Here is a 22812-nt window from a genome sequence, read left to right as displayed (position 1 = left end):
CACTGAGTGGTAGTGAGGGACACATCTACACCACATCCCCCCTCTGAGTGGTAGTGTGGGAGACATCTACACCACATCCCCTCTGAGTGGTAGTGTAGGAGACATCTACACCACATCCCCCTCTGAGTGGTAGTGTGGGACACATCTACACCACATCCCCCCTCTGAGTGGTAGTTTTGGACACATCTACACCACATCCCCTCTGAGTGGTAGTGTAGGAGACATCTACACCACATCTCCCCTCTGAGTGGTAGTGTAGGAGACATCTACACCACATCCCCCCTCTGAGTGGTAGTGTGGGACACATCTACACCACATCCCCCTCTGAGTGGTAGTGTGGGACACATCTACACCACATCCCCCCTCTGAGTGGTAGTGTGGGAGTCATCTACACCACATCCCCCCTCTGAGTGGTAGTGTGGGAGACATCTACACCACATCCCCCTCTGAGTGGTAGTGTGGGACACATCTACACCACATCCCCCTCTGAGTGGTAGTGTGGGACACATCTACACCACATCCCCCCTCTGAGTGGTAGTGTGGGAAACATCTACACCACATCCCCCCCACTGAGTGGTAGTGTGGGACATATCTACACCACATCCCCCTCTGAGTGGTAGTGTGGGAGACATCTACACCACATCCCCTCTGAGTGGTAGTGTAGGAGACATCTACACCACGTCCCCCTCTGAGTGGTAGTGTGGGACACATCTACACCACATCCCCCCTCTGAGTGGTAGTGTGGGACACATCTACACCACATCCCCTCTGAGTGGTAGTGTAGGAGACATCTACACCACATCCCCCCTCTGAGTGGTAGTGTAGGAGACATCTACACCACATCCCTCCTCTGAGTGGTAGTGTGGGACACATCTACACCACATCCCCCCTCTGAGTGGTAGTGTGGGACACATCTACACCACATCCCCCCTCTGAGTGGTAGTGTGGGAGACATCTACACCACATCCCCCTCTGAGTGGTAGTGTGGGAGACATCTACACCACATCCCCCCTCTGAATGTTAGTGTGGGACACATCTACACCACATCCCCCTCTGAGTGGTAGTGTGGGACACATCTACACCACATCCCCCCTCTGAGTGGTAGTGTAGGAGACATCTACACCACATCCCCCCCTCTGAGTGGTAGTGTGGGAGACATCTACACCACATCCCCCTCTGAGTGGTAGTGTGGGACACATCTACACCACATCCCCCCTCTGAGTGGTAGTGTGGGACACATCTACACCACATCCCCCCTCTGAGTGGTAGTGTGGGAGTCATCTACACCACATCCCCCCTCTGAGTGGTAGTGTGGGAGACATCTACACCACATCCCCCTCTGAGTGGTAGTGTGGGACACATCTACACCACATCCCCCCTCTGAGTGGTAGTGTGGGACACATCTACACCACATCCCCCCTCTGAGTGGTAGTGTGGGAGACATCTACACCACATCCCCTCTGAGTGGTAGTGTAGGAGACATCTACACCACATCCCCCCTCTGAGTGGTAGTGTAGGAGACATCTACACCACATCCCCCCTCTGAGTGGTAGTGTAGGAGACATCTAAACCACATCCCCTCTGAGTGGTAGTGTAGGAGACATCCACACCACATCCCCCTCTGAGTGGTAGTGTGGGACACATCTACACCACATCCCCTCTGAGTGGTAGTGTAGGAGACATCTACACCACATCCCCTCTGAGTGGTAGTGTAGGAGACATCTACACCACATCCCCCCTCTGAGTGGTAGTGTGGGACACATCTACACCACATCCCCTCTGAGTGGTAGTGTGGGACACATCTACACCACATCCCCCCTCTGAGGTGTAGTGTGGGAGACATCTACACCACATCCCCCCACTGAGTGGTAGTGTGGGACACATCTACACCACATCCCCTCTGAGTGGTAGTGTGGGACACATCTACACCACATCCCCCCCTCTGAGTGGTAGTGTGGGAGACATCTACACCACATCCCCTCTGAGTGGTAGTGTAGGAGACATCTACACCACATCCCCCCTCTGAGTGGTAGTGTAGGAGACATCTACACCACATCCCCCTCTGAGTGGTAGTGTGGGACATATCTACACCACATCCCCTCTGAGTGGTAGTGTAGGAGACATCTACACCACATCCCCCCTCTGAGTGGTAGTGTAGGAGACATCTACACCACATCCCCCTCTGAGTGGTAGTGTAGGAGACATCTACACCACATCCCCCTCTGAGTGGAAGTGTAGGGAGACATCTACACCACATCCCCTCTGAGTGGTAGTGTGGGACACATCTACACCACATCCCCTCTGAGTGGTAGTGTAGGAGACATCTACACCACATCCCCTCTGAGTGGTAGTGTGGGACACATCTACACCACATCCCCTCTGAGTGGTAGTGTGGGAGACATCTACACCACATCCCCTCTGAGTGGTAGTGTGGGAGACATCTACACCACATCCCCTCTGAGTGGTAGTGTGGGAGACATCTACACCACATCCCCTCTGAGTGGTAGTGTAGGAGACATCTACACCACATCCCCTCTGAGTGGTAGTGTGGGACACATCTACACCACATCCCCTCTGAGTGGTAGTGTAGGAGACATCTACACCACAACCCCTCTGAGTGGTAGTGTGGGACACATCTACACCACATCCCCTCTGAGTGGTAGTGTGGGAGACATCTACACCACATCCCCTCTGAGTGGTAGTGTGGGAGACATCTACACCACATCCCCTCTGAGTGGTAGTGTGGGAGACATCTACACCACATCCCCTCTGAGTGGTAGTGTGGGAGACATCTACACCACATCCCCTCTGAGTGGTAGTGTGGGAGACATCTACACCACATCCCCTCGGAGTGGTAGTGTGGGACACATCTACACCACATCCTTTCTGAGTGGTAGTGTGGGAGACATCTACACCACATCCCCCCTCTGAGTGGTAGTGTGGGAGACATCTACACCACATCCCCCTCTGAGTGGTAGTGTGGGAGACATCTACACCACATCCCCTCTGAGTGGTAGTGTGGGAGACATCTACACCACATCCCCCCTCTGAGTGGCAGTGTAGGAGACATCTACACCACATCCCCTCTGAGTGGTAGTGTGGGACACATCTACACCACATCCCCCCCTCTGAGTGGTAGTGTAGGAGACATCTACACCACATCCCCTCTGAGTGGTAGTGTAGGAGACATCTACACCACATCCCCCCTCTGAGTGGTAGTGTAGGAGACATCTACACCACATCCCCTCTGAGTGGTTGTGTAGTAGACATCTACACCACATCCCCCCTTCTGAGTGGTAGTGTAGGAGACATCTACACCACATCCCCTCTGAGTGGTAGTGTAGGACACATCTACACCACATCCCCTCTGAGTGGTAGTGTAGGAGACATCTACACCACATCCCCTCTGAGTGGTAGTGTGGGAGACATCTACACCACATCCCCTCTGAGTGGTAGTGTGGGAGACATCTACACCACATCCCCTCTGAGTGGTAGTGTGGGAGACATCTACACCACATCCCCTCTGAGTGGTAGTGTGGGAGACATCTACACCACATCCCATCTGAGTGGTAGTGTGGGACACATCTACACCACATCCCCTCTGAGTGGTAGTGTAGGAGACATCTACACCACATCCCCTTCTCCTTTCCCCCTTCTGACAACCAGGTGGCGAATCGCATCTCTGCATGTCTGGCAGACATATCTGTGTGGATGACGGATCACCACCTCAAGCTGAACCTCGGCAAGACGGAGCTGCTCTTCCTCCCGGGGAAGGACTGCCCGTTCCATGATCTCGCCATCACGGTTGACAACTCCCTTGTGTCCTCCTCCCAGAGTGCTAAGAGCCTTGGCGTGACCCTGGACAACACCCTGTCGTTTCTCCACCAACATCAAGGCGGTGACCCGATCCTGTAGGTTCATGCTCTACAACATTCGCAGAGTACGACCCTGCCTCACACAGGAAGCGGCGCAGGTCCTAATCCAGGCACTTGTCATCTCCCGTCTGGATTATTGCAACTCGCTGTTGGCTGGGCTCCCTGCCTGTGCCATTAAACCCCTACAACTCATCCAGAACGCCGCAGCCCGTCTGGTGTTCAACCTTCCCAAGTTCTCTCACGTCACCCCGCTCCTCCGCTCTCTCCACTGGCTTCCAGTCGAAGCTCGCATCCGCTACAAGACCATGGTGCTTGCCTACGGAGCTGTGAGGGGAACGGCACCTCCGTACCTTCAGGCTCTGATCAGGCCCTACACCCAAACAAGGGCATTCCGTTCATCCACCTCTGGCTTGCTCGCCTCCCTACCTCTGAGGAAGCACAGTTCCCGCTCAGCCCAGTCAATAAAGTTCGCTGCTCTGGCACCCCAATGGTGGAACAAGCTCCCTCACGACGCCAGGACAGCGGAGTCAATCACCACCTTCCGGAGACACCTGAAACCCCACCTCTTCAAGGAATACCTGGGATAGGATAAAGTAATCCTTCTAACCCCCGCCTTAAAAGATTTAGATGCACTATTGTAAAGTGGTTGTTCCACTGGATATTATAAGGTGAATGCACCAATTTGTAAGTCGCTCTGGATAAGAGCGTCTGCTAAATGACTTAAATGTAATGTAAATGTAATGGTAGTGTGGGACACATCTACACAACATCCCCTCTGAGTGGTAGTGTGGGAGACATCTACACCACATCCCCTCTGAGTGGTAGTGTGGGAGACATCTACACCACATCCCCTCTGAGTGGTAGTGTGGGAGACATCTACACCACATCCCCCTCTGAGTGGTAGTGTGGGAGACATCTACACCACATCCCCTCTGAGTGGTAGTGTGGGAGACATCTACACCACATCCCCCCTCTGAGTGGTAGTGTGGTACACATCTACACCACATCCCCTCTGAGTGGTAGTGTGGGACACATCTACAACACATCCCCTCTGAGTGGTAGTGTAGGAGACATCAACACCAAATCCCCTCTGAGTGGTAGTGTGGGACACATCTACACCACATCCCCCCTCTGAGTGGTAGTGTGGGAGACATCTACACCACATCCACACTGAGTGGTAGTGTAGGAGACATCTACACCACATCCCCTCTGAGTGGTAGTGTGGGACACATCTACACCACATCCCCCCCTCTGAGTGGTAGTGTGGGACACATCTACACCACATCCCCTCTGAGTGGTAGTGTGGGAGACATCTACACCACATCCCCTCTGAGTGGTAGTGTGGGAGACATCTACACCACATCCCCTCTGAGTGGTAGTGTGGGAGACATCTACACCACATCCCCTCTGAGTGGTAGTGTGGGAGACATCTACACCACATCCCCTCTGAGTGGTAGTGTGGGAGACATCTACACCACATCCCCCTCTGAGTGGTAGTGTGGTACACATCTACACCACATCCCCTCTGAGTGGTAGTGTGGGACACATCTACAACACATCCCCTCTGAGTGGTAGTGTAGGAGACATCAACACCAAATCCCCTCTGAGTGGTAGTGTGGGACACATCTACACCACATCCCCCCTCTGAGTGGTAGTGTGGGAGACATCTACACCACATCCACACTGAGTGGTAGTGTAGGAGACATCTACACCACATCCCCTCTGAGTGGTAGTGTGGGACACATCTACACCACATCCCCCCTCTGAGTGGTAGTGTGGGACACATCTACACCACATCCCCTCTGAGTGGTAGTGTGGGAGACATCTACACCACATCCCCTCTGAGTGGTAGTGTGGGAGACATCTTCACCACATCCCCTCTGAGTGGTAGTGTGGGACACATCTACACCACATCCCCTCTGAGTGGTAGTGTGGGAGACATCTACACCACATCCCCTCTGAGTGGTAGTGTGGGAGACATCTACAGCACATCCCCCTCTGAGTGGTAGTGTGGTACACATCTACACCACATCCCCTCTGAGTGGTAGTGTGGGAGACATCTACACCACATCCCCCCTCTGAGTGGTAGTGTGGGAGACATGTACACCACATTCTCTCTGAGTGGTAGTGTGGGAGACATCTACATCACATCCCCTCTGAGTGGTAGTGTGTGAGACATCTACACCACATCCCCTCTGAGTGGTAGTGTAGGACACATCTACACCACATCCCCTCTGAGTGGTAGTTAGGACACATCTACACCACATCCCCTCTGAGTGGTAGTGTGGGACACATCTACAACACATCCCCTCTGAGTGGTAGTGTAGGACACATCTACACCACATCCCCTCTGAGTGGTAGTGTAGGAGACATCTACACCAAATCCCCTCTGAGTGGTAGTGTGGGACACATCTACACCACATCCCCCCTCTGAGTGGTAGTGTGGGAGACATCTACACCACATCCCCCCTCTGAGTGGAAGTGTAGGAGACATCTACACCACATCCCCTCTGAGTGGTAGTGTGGGACACATCTACACCACATCCCCCCCTCTGAGTAGTAGTGTAGGGGACATCTACACCACATCCCCTCTGAGTGGTAGTGTAGGACACATCTACACCACATCCCCTCTGAGTGGTAGTGTAGGAGACATCTACACGACATCCCCTCTGAGTGGTAGTGTGGGACACATCTACACCACATCCCCCCCTCTGAGTGGTAGTGTGGGAGACATCTACACCACATCCCCTCTGAGTGGTAGTGTAGGAGACATCCACACCACATCCCCTCTGAGTGGTAGTGTGGGAGACATCTACACCACATCCCCCCTCTGAGTGGTAGTGTGGGAGACATCTACACCACATCCCCTCTGAGTGGTAGTGTAGGAGACATCTACACCACATCCACACTGAGTGGTAGTGTAGGAGACATCTACACCACATCCCCTCTGAGTGGTAGTGTGGGACACATCTACACCACATCCCCCCTCTGAGTGGTAGTGTGGGAGACATCTACACCACATCCCCCCTCTGAGTGGCAGTGTAGGAGACATCTACACCACATCCCCTCTGAGTGGTATTGTGGGACACATCTACACCACATCCCCCCCTCTGAGTGGTAGTGTAGGAGACATCTACACCACATCCCCTCTGAGTGGTAGTGTAGGACGCATCTACACCACATCCCCTCTGAGTGGTAGTGTAGGAGACATCTACACCACATCCCCTCTGAGTGGTAGTGTGGGACACATCTACACCACATCCCCCCTCTGAGTGGTAGTGTGGGAGACATCTACACCACATCCCCTCTGAGTGGTAGTGTAGGAGACATCTACACCACATCCCCTCTGAGTGGTAGTGTGGGACACATCTACACCACACCCCCCCTCTGAGTGGTAGTGTAGGAGACATCTACACCACATCCCCCCCACTGAGTGGTAGTGTAGGAGACATCTACACCACATCCCCCCTCTGAGTGGTAGTGTAGGAGACATCTACACCACATCCCCTCTGAGTGGTAGTGTGGGAGACATCTACACCACATCCCCCCACTGAGTGGTAGTGTGGGACACATCTACACCACATCCCCTCTGAGTGGTAGTGTGGGACACATCTACACCACATCCCCCCTCTGAGTGGTAGTGTGGGAGACATCTACACCACATCCCCTCTGAGTGGTATTGTAGGAGACATCTACACCACATCCCCCCCCTCTGAGTGGTAGTGTAGGAGACATCTACACCACATCTGTCACGTTCCTCGTATTCTCCCTCATCGGAAGATATGTCGAAATCACTCGATGACCAATACGCAGCAGGTTGACTGTTCCACATCATATTTATTTTAGATGGGAACGACAAAACAAAATAAACACGCAGAGGAGAAAGGTGACAGTTTCACAGGTGAAACGAAACACAGTGCAAAATTACAATTACCCACAAAAATCAAACAAACACACCCCACTATATGGGACTCTCAATCAAAGGCAGATAGACAACACCTGCCTTCAACTGAGAGTCCCAACCCCAATTAACCAAACAAACATACACTCACTAAACTCCACATAGAAATACCTAACCTAGAACCTACCCCAACACTCACAACCCCACTATACCATAACCAAACATAACTGCCACGTCCTGACCAAATATAATACAAAAAACCTAAGTATATGGTCAGGACGTGACATTACCCCCTAAAGGTGCATACACTGAATGCACAAAACCAACAGAAAAAAACAAAACAAAAGAAAACAACACACAATTAACCTCCTAACTAAAGGGAGGGAAGGGAGGGTGGCTGCCGTCAACGACGGCACAGTGCTACACCCCCTCCCCAACCCACCTCTATTGGAGGTGGCTCCGGTTCTGGCCTGCTGTCCAACAGACCGTAGACAGACCTGTTGGGCTTAGGACAGTAGGCAGACTTCTTTGGTTCTGGTTCGTGGGCCGACTCCCGTCGGTCCCAGGCTGTAAGCAGACTCCTTCGGTTCTGGGTTGTAGGCAGAATCATCACAGTCATAGTTAATCAACTTTATTTTAGAATTGTGACCAGACTCACCCGGTTCTGGGTCACAGGCAGCTCCCCTCAGTCCCGGGTCGCAAGAGGTTGTCGGATACTCTGGTCCGCACCCCGGTGTCGGATCCTCTGGGCCGCACCCGGTGTCGGATCCTCCGACGGCCCTGACCCAGGATTCACCAGGCTGGGGAGACATGATGGATGCCTGGCCCTGGGCACAGGCACAGGACTCACCAGGCTGGGGAGACCCACTGAAGGCCTGGTCCTGGGAGGTGGCACAGGATGAACCAGGATGGGGAGACCCACTGGAGGCCTGGTCCGAGGAGGTGGCACAGGACGGACCAGGATGGGGAGACCCACTGGAGGCCTGGTCCTGGGAGGTGGCACAGGATGAACCAGGATGGGGAGACCCACTGAAGGCCTGGTCCTGGGAGGTGGCACAGGACTCACCAGGCTGGGGAGACCCACTGAAGGCCTGGTCCTGGGAGGTGGCACAGGATGAACCAGGATGGGGAGACCCACTGGAGGCCTGGTCCGAGGAGGTGGCACAGGACGGACCAGGATGGAGAGACCCACTGGAGGCCTGGTCCTGGGAGGTGGCACAGGATGAACCAGGATGGGGAGACCCACTGAAGGCCTGGTCCTGGGAGGTGGCACAGGATGAACCAGGATGGGGAGACCCACTGGAGGCCTGGTCCGAGGAGGAGGCACAGGATAAACCGGGCTGTGGGGGAGCACTGGAGTTCTGGTACGGACACTCTTTACCCACACTCCAGGCTGAATGCCCACTTTGGCCCGGCACGGGCGGAGAGCAGGCATTGGGCGAACTGGACCCTCCCAGCGCTCTGGAGACACAGTGCGCAACGCCGGCGCAGGATAACCTGGACCGAGGAGGCGCACTGGAGACCAGACGCGCTGAGCTGGCACCATCCGCCCTGGCTCGATGCCTGCACTCGCATGGCACTTGCGGGGGGCTGGTATGTAGCGCACCGGGCTTTGAACGTGCACTGGGGACACCGTGCGCTCCACAGCATAACACGGTGTCTTACCAGTACCACGCTGCTTCCGGTAAGCACGGGGAGTTGGCTTAGGTCTGCCACCTGACTCCGCCAATCTCCCCGTGTGCCCCCCCCAAAAAAATTGTGGGGCTGCCTCCCGTGTCCGTTGCGCTCCCTCTCCTCATACCAGCGCCTCTCAGCTCTCGCCGCCTCGATCTCCCACTGTGGGCGGCGATAATCCCCAGCTTGAGTCCATGGTCCTTTCCCCGTCCAGGATTTCCTCCCAAGTCCATGACTCCAGATAGCCTTTCTCCTGGTGCCTCTCCTTGTGCTGCTCCTTCCTCTGCTGCTTGGTCCGTTGTCGGTGGGTAATTCTGTCACGTTCCTCGTATTCTCCCTCATCGGAAGATATGTCGAAATCACTCGATGACCAATACGCAGCAGGTTGACTGTTCCACATCATATTTATTTTAGATGGGAACGACAAAACAAAATAAACACGCAGAGGAGAAAGGTGACAGTTTCACAGGTGAAACGAAACACAGTGCAAAATTACAATTACCCACAAAAATCAAACAAACACACCCCACTATATGGGACTCTCAATCAAAGGCAGATAGACAACACCTGCCTTCAACTGAGAGTCCCAACCCCAATTAACCAAACAAACATACACTCACTAAACTCCACATAGAAATACCTAACCTAGAACCTACCCCAACACTCACAACCCCACTATACCATAACCAAACATAACTGCCACGTCCTGACCAAATATAATACAAAAAAACCTAAGTATATGGTCAGGACGTGACAACATCCCCCTCTGAGTGGTAGTGTGGGACATATCTACACCACATCCACCCTCTGAGTGGTAGTGTAGGAGACATCTACACCACATCCCCTCTGAGTGGTAGTGTAGTAGACATCTACACCACATCCCCCCTCTGAGTGGTAGTGTAGGAGACATCTACACCACATCCCCTCTGAGTGGTAGTGTGGGACACATCTACACCACATCCCCCCTCTGAGTGGTAGTGTGGGACACATCTACACCACATCCCCCCTCTGAGTGGTAGTGTGGGACACATCTACACCACCTCCCTCCTTTGAGTGCTAGTGCGGGACACATCTACACCACATCCCCCCTCTGAGTGGTAGTGTGGGACACATCTACACCACATCCCCCCTCTGAGTGGTAGTGAGGGAGACATCTATACCACATCGCCCCTCTGAGTGGTAGTGTGGGAGACATCTACACCACATCCCCCCTCTGAGTGGTAGTGTGGGAGACATGTACACCACATTCTCTCTGACTGTTAGTGTGGGAGACATCTACATCACATCCCCTCTGAGTGGTAGTGTGGGAGACATCTACACCACATCCCCTCTGAGTGGTAGTGTAGGACACATCTACACCACATCCCCTCTGAGTGGTAGTTAGGACACATCTACACCACATCCCCTCTGAGTGGTAGTGTGGGACACATCTACACCACATCCCCTCTGAGTGGTAGTGTAGGACACATCTACACCACATCCCCTCTGAGTGGTAGTGTAGGAGACATCTACACCAAATCCCCTCTGAGTGGTAGTGTGGGACACATCTACACCACATCCCCCCTCTGAGTGGTAGTGTGGGAGACATCTACACCACATCCCCCCTCTGAGTGGAAGTGTAGGAGACATCTACACCACATCCCCTCTGAGTGGTAGTGTGGGACACATCTACACCACATCCCCCCCTCTGAGTGGTAGTGTGGGAGACATCTACACCACATCCCCTCTGAGTGGTAGTGTAGGACACATCTACACCACATCCCCTCTGAGTGGTAGTGTAGGAGACATCTACACCACATCCCCCTCTGAGTGGTAGTGTGGGACACATCTACACCACATCCCCCCCTCTGAGTGGTAGTGTGGGAGTCATCTACACCACATCCCCCCTCTGAGTGTTAGTGTGGGAGACATCTACACCACACCCCCCTCTGAATGTTAGTGTGGGACACATCTACACCACATCCCCCCTCTGAGTGGTAGTGTGGGACACATCTACACCACATCCCCTCTGAGTGGTAGTGTAGGAGACATCTACACCACATCCCCCCTCTGAGTGGTAGTGTAGGAGACATCTACACCACATCCCCCCTCTGAGTGGTAGTGTGGGACACATCTACACCACATCCCCCCTCTGAGTGGTAGTGTGGGACACATCTACACCACATCCCCCCTCTGAGTGGTAGTGTGGGAGTCATCTACACCACATCCCCCCTCTGAGTGGTAGTGTGGGAGACATCTACACCACATCCCCCCTCTGAGTGGTAGTGTGGGACACATCTACACCACATCCCCCTCTGAGTGGTAGTGTGGGACACATCTACACCACATCCCCCCTATGAGTGGTAGTGTGGGAGACATCTACACCACATCCCCTCTGAGTGGTAGTGTAGGAGACATCTACACCACATCCCCCCTCTGAGTGGTAGTGTAGGAGACATCTACACCACATCCCCCCTCTGAGTGGTAGTGTAGGAGACATCTACACCACATCCCCTCTGAGTGGTAGTGTAGGAGACATCTACACCACATCCCCCTCTGAGTGGTAGTGTGGGACACATCTACACCACATCCCCTCTGAGTGGTAGTGTAGGAGACATCTACACCACATCCCCTCTGAGTGGTAGTGTAGGAGACATCTACACCACATTCCCCCCTCTGAGTGGTAGTGTGGGACACATCTACACCACATCCCCTCTGAGTGGTAGTGTGGGACACATCTACACCACATCCCCCCTCTGAGTGGTAGTGCGGGAAACATCTACACCACATCCCCCCACTGAGTGGTAGTGTGGGACACATCTACACCACATCCCCTCTGAGTGGTAGTGTAGGACACATCTACACCACATCCCCTCTGAGTGGTAGTTAGGACACATCTACACCACATCCCCTCTGAGTGGTAGTGTGGGACACATCTACAACACATCCCCTCTGAGTGGTAGTGTAGGACACATCTACACCACATCCCCTCTGAGTGGTAGTGTAGGAGACATCTACACCAAATCCCCTCTGAGTGGTAGTGTGGGACACATCTACACCACATCCCCCCTCTGAGTGGTAGTGTGGGAGACATCTACACCACATCCCCCTCTGAGTGGAAGTGTAGGAGACATCTACACCACATCCCCTCTGAGTGGTAGTGTGGGACACATCTACACCACATCCCCCCTCTGAGTGGTAGTGTAGGGGACATCTACACCACATCCCCTCTGAGTGGTAGTGTAGGACACATCTACACCACATCCCCCCTCTGAGTGGTAGTGTAGGAGACATCTACACCACATCCCCCTCTGAGTGGTAGTGTGGGACACATCTACACCACATCCCCCCTCTGAGTGGTAGTGTGGGAGTCATCTACACCACATCCCCCCCTCTGAGTGTTAGTGTGGGAGACATCTACACCACACCCCCCCTCTGAATGTTAGTGTGGGACACATCTACACCACATCCCCCTCTGAGTGGTAGTGTAGGAGACATCTACACCACATCCCCCTCTGAGTGGTAGTGTAGGAGACATCTACACCACATCCCCCTCTGAGTGGTAGTGTAGGAGACATCTACACCACATCCCCCCTCTGAGTGGTAGTGTGGGACACATCTACACCACATCCCCTCTGAGTGGTAGTGTGGGACACATCTACACCACATCCCCCCTCTGAGTGGTAGTGTGGGAGTCATCTACACCACATCCCCCCTCTGAGTGGTAGTGTGGGAGACATCTACACCACATCCCCCCTCTGAGTGGTAGTGTGGGACACATCTACACCACATCCCCCCTCTGAGTGGTAGTGTGGGACACATCTACACCACATCCCCCCTATGAGTGGTAGTGTGGGAGACATCTACACCACATCCCCTCTGAGTGGTAGTGTAGGAGACATCTACACCACATCCCCCCCTCTGAGTGGTAGTGTAGGAGACATCTACACCACATCCCCCCTCTGAGTGGTAGTGTAGGAGACATCTAAACCACATCCCCTCTGAGTGGTAGTGTAGGAGACATCTACACCACATCCCCCTCTGAGCGGTAGTGTGGGACACATCTACACCACATCCCCTCTGAGTGGTAGTGTAGGAGACATCTACACCACATCCCCTCTGAGTGGTAGTGTAGGAGACATCTACACCACATTCCCCCTCTGAGTGGTAGTGTGGGACACATCTACACCACATCCCCTCTGAGTGGTAGTGTGGGACACATCTACACCACATCCCCTCTGAGTGGAAGTGTAGGAGACATCTACACCACATCCCCTCTGAGTGGTAGTGTGGGACACATCTACACCACATCCCCTCTGAGTGGTAGTGTAGGAGACATCTACACCACATCCCCTCTGAGTGGTAGTGTGGGACACATCTACACCACATCCCCCTCTGAGTGGTAGTGTGGGAGACATCTACACCACATCCCCTCTGAGTGGTAGTGTGGGAGACATCTACACCACATCCCCTCTGAGTGGTAGTGTGGGAGACATCTACACCACATCCCCTCTGAGTGGTAGTGTAGGAGACATCTACACCACATCCCCTCTGAGTGGAAGTGTGGGACACATCTACACCACATCCCCTCTGAGTGGTAGTGTAGGAGACATCTACACCACAACCCCTCTGAGTGGTAGTGTGGGACACATCTACACCACATCCCCTCTGAGTGGTAGTGTGGGAGACATCTACACCACATCCCCTCTGAGTGGTAGTGTGGGAGACATCTACACCACATCCCCTCTGAGTGGTAGTGTGGGAGACATCTACACCACATCCCCTCTGAGTGGTAGTGTGGGAGACATCTACACCACATCCCCCTCTGAGTGGTAGTGTGGGAGACATCTACACCACATCCCCCTCCGAGTGGTAGTGTGGTACACATCTACACCACATCCTTTCTGAGTGGTAGTGTGGGAGACATCTACACCACATCCCCCTCTGAGTGGTAGTGTGGGAGACATGTACACCACCTCCCCTCTGAGTGGTAGTGTGGGAGACATCTACATCACATCCCCTCTGAGTGGTAGTGTGGGAGACATCTACACCACATCCCCCCTGAGTGGTAGTGTAGGAGACATCTACACCACATCCCCTCTGAGTGGTAGTGTGGGACACATCTACACCACATCCCCCCCTCTGAGTGGTAGTGTAGGAGACATCTACACCACATCCCCTCTGAGTGGTAGTGTAGGAGACATCTACACCACATCCCCCCTCTGAGTGGTAGTGTAGGAGACATCTACACCACATCCCCTCTGAGTGGTTGTGTAGTAGACATCTACACCACATCCCCCTTCTGAGTGGAAGTGTAGGAGACATCTACACCACATCCCCTCTGAGTGGTAGTGTGGGACACATCTACACCCCATCCCCTCTGAGTGGTAGTGTGGGAGACATCTACACCACATCCCCTCTGAGTGGTAGTGTGGGAGACATCTACACCACATCCCCTCTGAGTGGTAGTGTGGGAGACATCTACACCACATCCCCTCTGAGTGGTAGTGTGGGAGACATCTACACCACATCCCCTCTGAGTGGTAGTGTGGGAGACATCTACACCACATCCCATCTGAGTGGTAGTGTGGGACACATCTACACCACATCCCCTCTGAGTGGTAGTGTAGGAGACATCTACACCACATCCCCCTCTGAGTGGTAGTGTGGGACACATCTACACCACATCCCCCCTCTGAGTGGTAGTGTGGGAGTCATCTACACCACATCCCCCTCTGAGTGTTAGTGTGGGAGACATCTACACCACATCCCCCTCTGAGTGTTAGTGTGGGACACATCTACACCACATCCCCCCCTCTGAGTGGTAGTGTGGGACACATCTACACCACATCCCCTCTGAGTGGTAGTGTAGGAGACATCTACACCACATCCCCCCTCTGAGTGGTAGTGTAGGAGACATCTACACCACATCCCCCCTCTGAGTGGTAGTGTGGGACACATCTACACCACATCCCCCCTCTGAGTGGTAGTGTGGGACACATCTACACCACATCCCCCCTCTGAGTGGTAGTGTGGGAGTCATCTACACCACATCCCCCTCTGAGTGGTAGTGTGGGAGACATCTACACCACATCCCCCCTCTGAGTGGTAGTGTGGGACACATCTACACCACATCCCCCCTCTGAGTGGTAGTGTGGGACACATCTACACCACATCCCCCCTCTGAGTGGTAGTGTGGGACACATCTACACCACATCCCCTCTGAGTGGTAGTGTGGGACACATCTACACCACATCCCCCCCTCTGAGTGGTAGTGTGGGAGACATCTACACCACATCCCCTCTGAGTGGTAGTGTAGGAGACATCTACACCACATCCCCCCCTCTGAGTGGTAATGTAGGAGACATCTACACCACATCCCCCTCTGAGTGGTAGTGTGGGACATATCTACACCACATCCCCTCTGAGTGGTAGTGTAGGAGACATCTACACCACATCCCCCCAATGAGTGGTAGTGTAGGAGACATCTACACCACATCCCCTCTGAGTGGTAGTGTAGGAGACATCTACACCACATCCCCCTCTGAGTGGAAGTGTAGGAGACATCTACACCACATCCCCTCTGAGTGGTAGTGTGGGACACATCTACACCACATCCCCTCTGAGTGGTAGTGTAGGAGACATCTACACCACATCCCCTCTGAGTGGTAGTGTGGGACACATCTACACCACATCCCCTCTGAGTGGTAGTGTGGGAGACATCTACACCACATCCCCTCTGAGTGGTAGTGTGGGAGACATCTACACCACATCCCCTCTGAGTGGTAGTGTGGGAGACATCTACACCACATCCCCTCTGAGTGGTAGTGTAGGAGACATCTACACCACATCCCCTCTGAGTGGTAGTGTGGGACACATCTACACCACATCCCCTCTGAGTGGTAGTGTAGGAGACATCTACACCACAACCCCCTCTGAGTGGTAGTGTGGGACACATCTACACCACATCCCCTCTGAGTGGTAGTGTGGGAGACATCTACACCACATCCCCTCTGAGTGGTAGTGTGGGAGACATCTACACCACATCCCCTCTGAGTGGTAGTGTGGGAGACATCTACACCACATCCCCTCTGAGTGGTAGTGTGGGAGACATCTACACCACATCCCCTCTGAGTGGTAGTGTGGGAGACATCTACACCACATCCCCCTCCGAGTGGTAGTGTGGTACACATCTACACCACATCCTTTCTGAGTGGTAGTGTGGGAGACATCTACACCACATCCCCCCTCTGAGTGGTAGTGTGGGAGACATGTACACCACCTCCCCTCTGAGTGGTAGTGTGGGAGACATCTACATCACATCCCCCCTCTGAGTGGTAGTGTGGGAGACATCTACACCACATCCCACCTGAGTGGTAGTGTAGGAGACATCTACACCACATCCCCTCTGAGTGGTAGTGTGGGACACATCTACACCACATCCCCCCCTCTGAGTGGTAGTGTAGGAGACATCTACACCACATCCCCTCTGAGTGGTAGTGTAGGAGACATCTACACCACATCCCCCCTCTGAGTGGTAGTGTAGGAGACATCTACACCACATCCCCTCTGAGTGGTTGTGTAGTAGACATCTACACCATATCCCCCTTCTGAGTGGAAGTGTAGGAGACATCTACACCACATCCCCTCTGAGTGGTAGTGTGGGACACATCTACACCCCATCCCCTCTGAGTGGTAGTGTGGGAGACATCTACACCACATCCCCTCTGAGTGGTAGTGTGGGAGACATCTACACCACATCCCCTCTGAGTGGTAGTGTGGGAGACATCTACACCACATCCCCTCTGAGTGGTAGTGTGGGAGACATCTACACCACATCCCCTCTGAGTGGTAGTGTGGGAGACATCTACACCACATCCCATCTGAGTGGTAGTGTGGGACACATCTACACCACATCCCCTCTGAGTGGTAGTGTAGGAGACATCTACACCACATCCCCTTCTCCTTTCCCCCTTCTGACAACCAGGTGGCGAATCGCATCTCTGCATGTCTGGCAGACATATCTGTGTGGATGACGGATCACCACCTCAAGCTGAACCTCGGCAAGACGGAGCTGCTCTTCCTCCCGGGGAAGGACTGCCCGTTCCATGATCTCGCCATCACGGTTGACAACTCCCTTGTGTCCTCCTCCCAGAGTGCTAAGAGCCTTGGCGTGACCCTGGACAACACCCTGTCGTTCTCCACCAACATCAAGGCGGTGACCCGATCCTGTAGGTTCATGCTCTACAACATTCGCAGAGTACGACCCTGCCTCACACAGGAAGCGGCGCAGGTCCTAATCCAGGCACTTGTCATCTCCCGTCTGGATTATTGCAACTCGCTGTTGGCTGGGCTCCTGCCTGTGCCATTAAACCCCTACAACTCATCCAGAACGCCGCAGCCCGTCTGGTGTTCAACCTTCCCAAGTTCTCTCACGTCACCCCGCTCCTCCGCTCTCTCCACTGGCTTCCAGTCGAAGCTCGCATCCGCTACAAGACCATGGTGCTTGCCTACGGAGCTGTGAGGGGAAACGGCACCTCCGTACCTTCAGGCTCTGATCAGGCCCTACACCCAAACAAGGGCATTCCGTTCATCCACCTCTGGCTTGCTCGCCTCCCTACCTCTGAGGAAGCACAGTTCCCGCTCAGCCCAGTCAATAAAGTTCGCTGCTCTGGCACCCCAATGGTGGAACAAGCTCCCTCACGACGCCAGGACAGCGGAGTCAATCACCACCTTCCGGAGACACCTGAAACCCCACCTCTTCAAGGAATACCTGGGATAGGATAAAGTAATCCTTCTAACCCCCGCCTTAAAAGATTTAGATGCACTATTGTAAAGTGGTTGTTCCACTGGATATTATAAGGTGAATGCACCAATTTGTAAGTCGCTCTGGATAAGAGCGTCTGCTAAATGACTTAAATGTAATGTAAATGTAATGGTAGTGTGGGACACATCTACACCACATCCCCTCTGAGTGGTAGTGTGGGAGAAATCTACACCACATCCCCTCTGAGTGGTAGTGTGGGAGACATCTACACCACATCCCCTCTGAGTGGTAGTGTGGGAGACATCTACACCACATCCCCTCTGAGTGGTAGTGTGGGAGACATCTACACCACATCCCCTCTGAGTGGTAGTGTGGGAGACATCTACACCACATCCCCCTCTGAGTGGTAGTGTGGTACACATCTACACCACATCCCCTCTGAGTGGTAGTGTGGGACACATCTACACCACATCCCCCTCTGAGTGGTAGTGTAGGAGACATCAACACCACATCCCCCTCTGAGTGGTAGTGTGGGACACATCTACACCACATCCCCCCTCTGAGTGGTAGTGTGGGAGACATCTACACCACATCCACACTGAGTGGTAGTGTAGGAGACATCTACACCACATCCCCCTCTGAGTGGTAGTGTGGGACACATCTACACCACATCCCCCCTCTGAGTGGTAGTGTGGGACACATCTACACCACATCCCCTCTGAGTGGTAGTGTGGGAGACATCTACACCACATCCCCCTCTGAGTGGTAGTGTGGGAGACATCTACACCACATCCCCCTCTGAGTGGTAGTGTGGGAGACATCTACACCACATCCCCCTCTGAGTGGTAGTGTGGGAGACATCTACACCACATCCCCCTCTGAGTGGTAGTGTGGGACACATCTACACCACATCCCCCTCTGAGTGGTAGTGTGGGACACATCTACACCACATCCCCCTCTGAGTGGTAGTGTGGGACACATCTACACCACATCCCCCTCTGAGTGGTAGTGTGGGAGACATCTACACCACATCCCCCTCTGAGTGGTAGTGTGGGACACATCTACACCACATCCCCCCTCTGAGTGGTAGTGTGGGAGACATCTACACCACATCCACACTGAGTGGTAGTGTAGGAGACATCTACACCACATCCCCCTCTGAGTGGTAGTGTGGGACACATCTACACCACATCCCCCCTCTGAGTGGTAGTGTGGGACACATCTACACCACATCCCCCCTCTGAGTGGTAGTGTGGGACACATCTACACCACATCCCCCCTCTGAGTGGTAGTGTGGGAGACATCTTCACCACATCCCCCTCTGAGTGGTAGTGTGGGACACATCTACACCACATCCCCCCTCTGAGTGGTAGTGTGGGAGACATCTACACCACATCCCCCTCTGAGTGGTAGTGTGGGAGACATCTACACCACATCCCCCCTCTGAGTGGTAGTGTGGGACACATCTACACCACATCCCCTCTGAGTGGTAGTGTGGGAGACATCTACACCACATCCCCCCTCTGAGTGGTAGTGTGGGAGACATCTACACCACATCCCCCTCTGAGTGGTAGTGTGGGAGACATCTACACCACATCCCCTCTGAGTGGTAGTGTGGGAGACATCTACACCACATCCCCCTCTGAGTGGTAGTGTAGGACACATCTACACCACATCCCCCTCTGATTGGTAGTGTAGGAGACATCTACACCACATCCCCCTCTGAGTGGTAGTGTGGGACACATCTACACCACATCCCCCTCTGAGTGGTAGTGTAGGACACATCTACACCACATCCCCCTCTGAGTGGTAGTGTAGGAGACATCTACACCACATCCCCTCTGAGTGGTAGTGTGGGACACATCTACACCACATCCCCCCTCTGAGTGGTAGTGTGGGAGACATCTACACCACATCCCCCCTCTGAGTGGTAGTGTGGGAGACATCTACACCACATCCCCCTCTGAGTGGTAGTGTGGGACACATCTACACCACATCCCCCCTCTGAGTGGTAGTGTAGGAGACATCTACACCACATCCCCTCTGAGTGGTAGTGTAGGACACATCTACACCACATCCCCCTCTGAGTGGTAGTGTGGGACACATCTACACCACATCCCCCTCTGAGTGGTAGTGTGGGACACATCTACACCACATCCCCCCCTCTGAGTGGTAGTGTGGGAGACATCTACACCACATCCCCCTCTGAGTGGTAGTGTGGGAGACATCTACACCACATCCCCCCTCTGAGTGGTAGTGTGGGAGACATCTACACCACATCCCCCTCTGAGTGGTAGTGTGGGAGACATCTACACCACATCCACACTGAGTGGTAGTGTGGGAGACATCTACACCACATCCCCCTCTGAGTGGTAGTGTGGGACACATCTACACCACATCCCCCCTCTGAGTGGTAGTGTGGGACACATCTACACCACATCCCCCCTCTGAGTGGTAGTGTGGGAGACATCTACACCACATCCCCCTCTGAGTGGTAGTGTGGGACACATCTACACCACATCCCCCCTCTGAGTGGTAGTGTAGGAGACATCTACACCACATCCCCTCTGAGTGGTAGTGTAGGAGACATCTACACCACATCCCCCTCTGAGTGGTAGTGTAGGAGACATCTACACCACATCCCCCTCTGAGTGGTAGTGTGGGACACATCTACACCACATCCCCCCTCTGAGTGGTAGTGTGGGAGACATCTACACCACATCCCCTCTGAGTGGTAGTGTGGGAGACATCTACACCACATCCCCCCTCTGAGTGGTAGTGTGGGACACATCTACACCACATCCCCTCTGAGTGGTAGTGTAGGAGACATCTACACCACATCCCCCCCTCTGAGTGGTAGTGTGGGAGACATCTACACCACATCCCCCCTCTGAGTGGTAGTGTGGGAGACATCTACACCACATCCCCCTCTGAGTGGTAGTGTGGGAGACATCTACACCACATCCCCCCACTGAGTGGTAGTGTGGGACACATCTACACCACATCCCCTCTGAATGGTAGTGTGGGACACATCTACACCACATCCCCCCTCTGAGTGGTAGTGTGGGAGACATCTACACCACATCCCCCTCTGAGTGGTATTGTGGGAGACATCTACACCACATCCCCCCTCTGAGTGGTAGTGTGGGAGACATCTACACCACATCCCCCCTCTGAGTGGTAGTGTGGGACACATCTACACCACATCCCCCTCTGAGTGGTAGTGTGGGAGACATCTACACCACATCCCCCTCTGAGTGGTAGTGTGGGACACATCTACACCACATCCCCCCTCTGAGTGGTAGTGTGGGACACATCTACACCACATCCCCCTCTGAGTGGTAGTGTGGGACACATCTACACCACATCCCCCCTCTGAGTGGTAGTGTGGGACACATCTACACCACATCCCCCCTCTGAGTGGTAGTGTGGGACACATCTACACCACATCCCCCCTCTGAGTGGTAGTGTGGGACACATCTACACCACATCCCCCCTCTGAGTGGTAGTGTGGGACACATCTACACCACATCCCCCCTCTGAGTGGTAGTGTGGGAGACATCTACACCACATCCCCCTCTGAGTGGTAGTGTGGGACACATCTACACCACATCCCCCCTCTGAGTGGTAGTGTGGGAGACATCTACACCACATCCCCCTCTGAGTGGTAGTGTGGGAGACATCTACACCACATCCCCCTCTGAGTGGTAGTGTGGGACACATCTACACCACATCCCCCTCTGAGTGGTAGTGTGGGACACATCTACACCACATCCCCCTCTGAGTGGTAGTGTGGGACACATCTACACCACATCCCCCTCTGAGTGGTAGTGTGGGACACATCTACACCACATCCCCCTCTGAGTGGTAGTGTGGGACACATCTACACCACATCCCCCTCTGAGTGGTAGTGTAGGAGACATCTACACCACATCCCCCTCTGAGTGGTAGTGTGGGACACATCTACACCACATCCCCCCTCTGAGTGGTAGTGTGGGAGACATCTACACCACATCCCCCCTCTGAGTGGTAGTGTGGGACACATCTACACCACATCCCCCTCTGAGTGGTAGTGTGGGACACATCTACACCACATCCCCCCTCTGAGTGGTAGTGTGGGAGACATCTACACCACATCCCCCCTCTGAGTGGTAGTGTGGGACACATCTACACCACATCCCCTCTGAGTGGTAGTGTGGGAGAAATCTACACCACATCCCCCTCTGAGTGGTAGTGTGGGACACATCTACACCACATCCCCCCTCTGAGTGGTAGTGTGGGAGACATCTACACCACATCCCCTCTGAGTGGTAGTGTGGGAGACATCTACACCACATCCCCCCTCTGAGTGGTAGTGTGGGAGACATCTACACCACATCCCCCTCTGAGTGGTAGTGTAGGAGACATCTACACCACATCCCCTCTGAGTGGTAGTGTAGGAGACATCTACACCACATCCCCTCTGAGTGGTAGTGTGGGACACATCTACACCACATCCCCCCTCTGAGTGGTAGTGTGGGACACATCTACACCACATCCCCCCTCTGAGTGGTAGTGTAGGAGACATCTACACCACATCCCCCCCTGAGTGGTAGTGTAGGAGACATCTACACCAC

Source organism: Salmo salar, chromosome ssa12, assembly GCF_905237065.1.
Source record: "Salmo salar chromosome ssa12, Ssal_v3.1, whole genome shotgun sequence".
In the NCBI taxonomy this organism is placed as follows: Eukaryota; Metazoa; Chordata; class Actinopteri; order Salmoniformes; family Salmonidae; genus Salmo; species Salmo salar.
Note: the sequence above shows the minus strand (reverse complement) of the source record.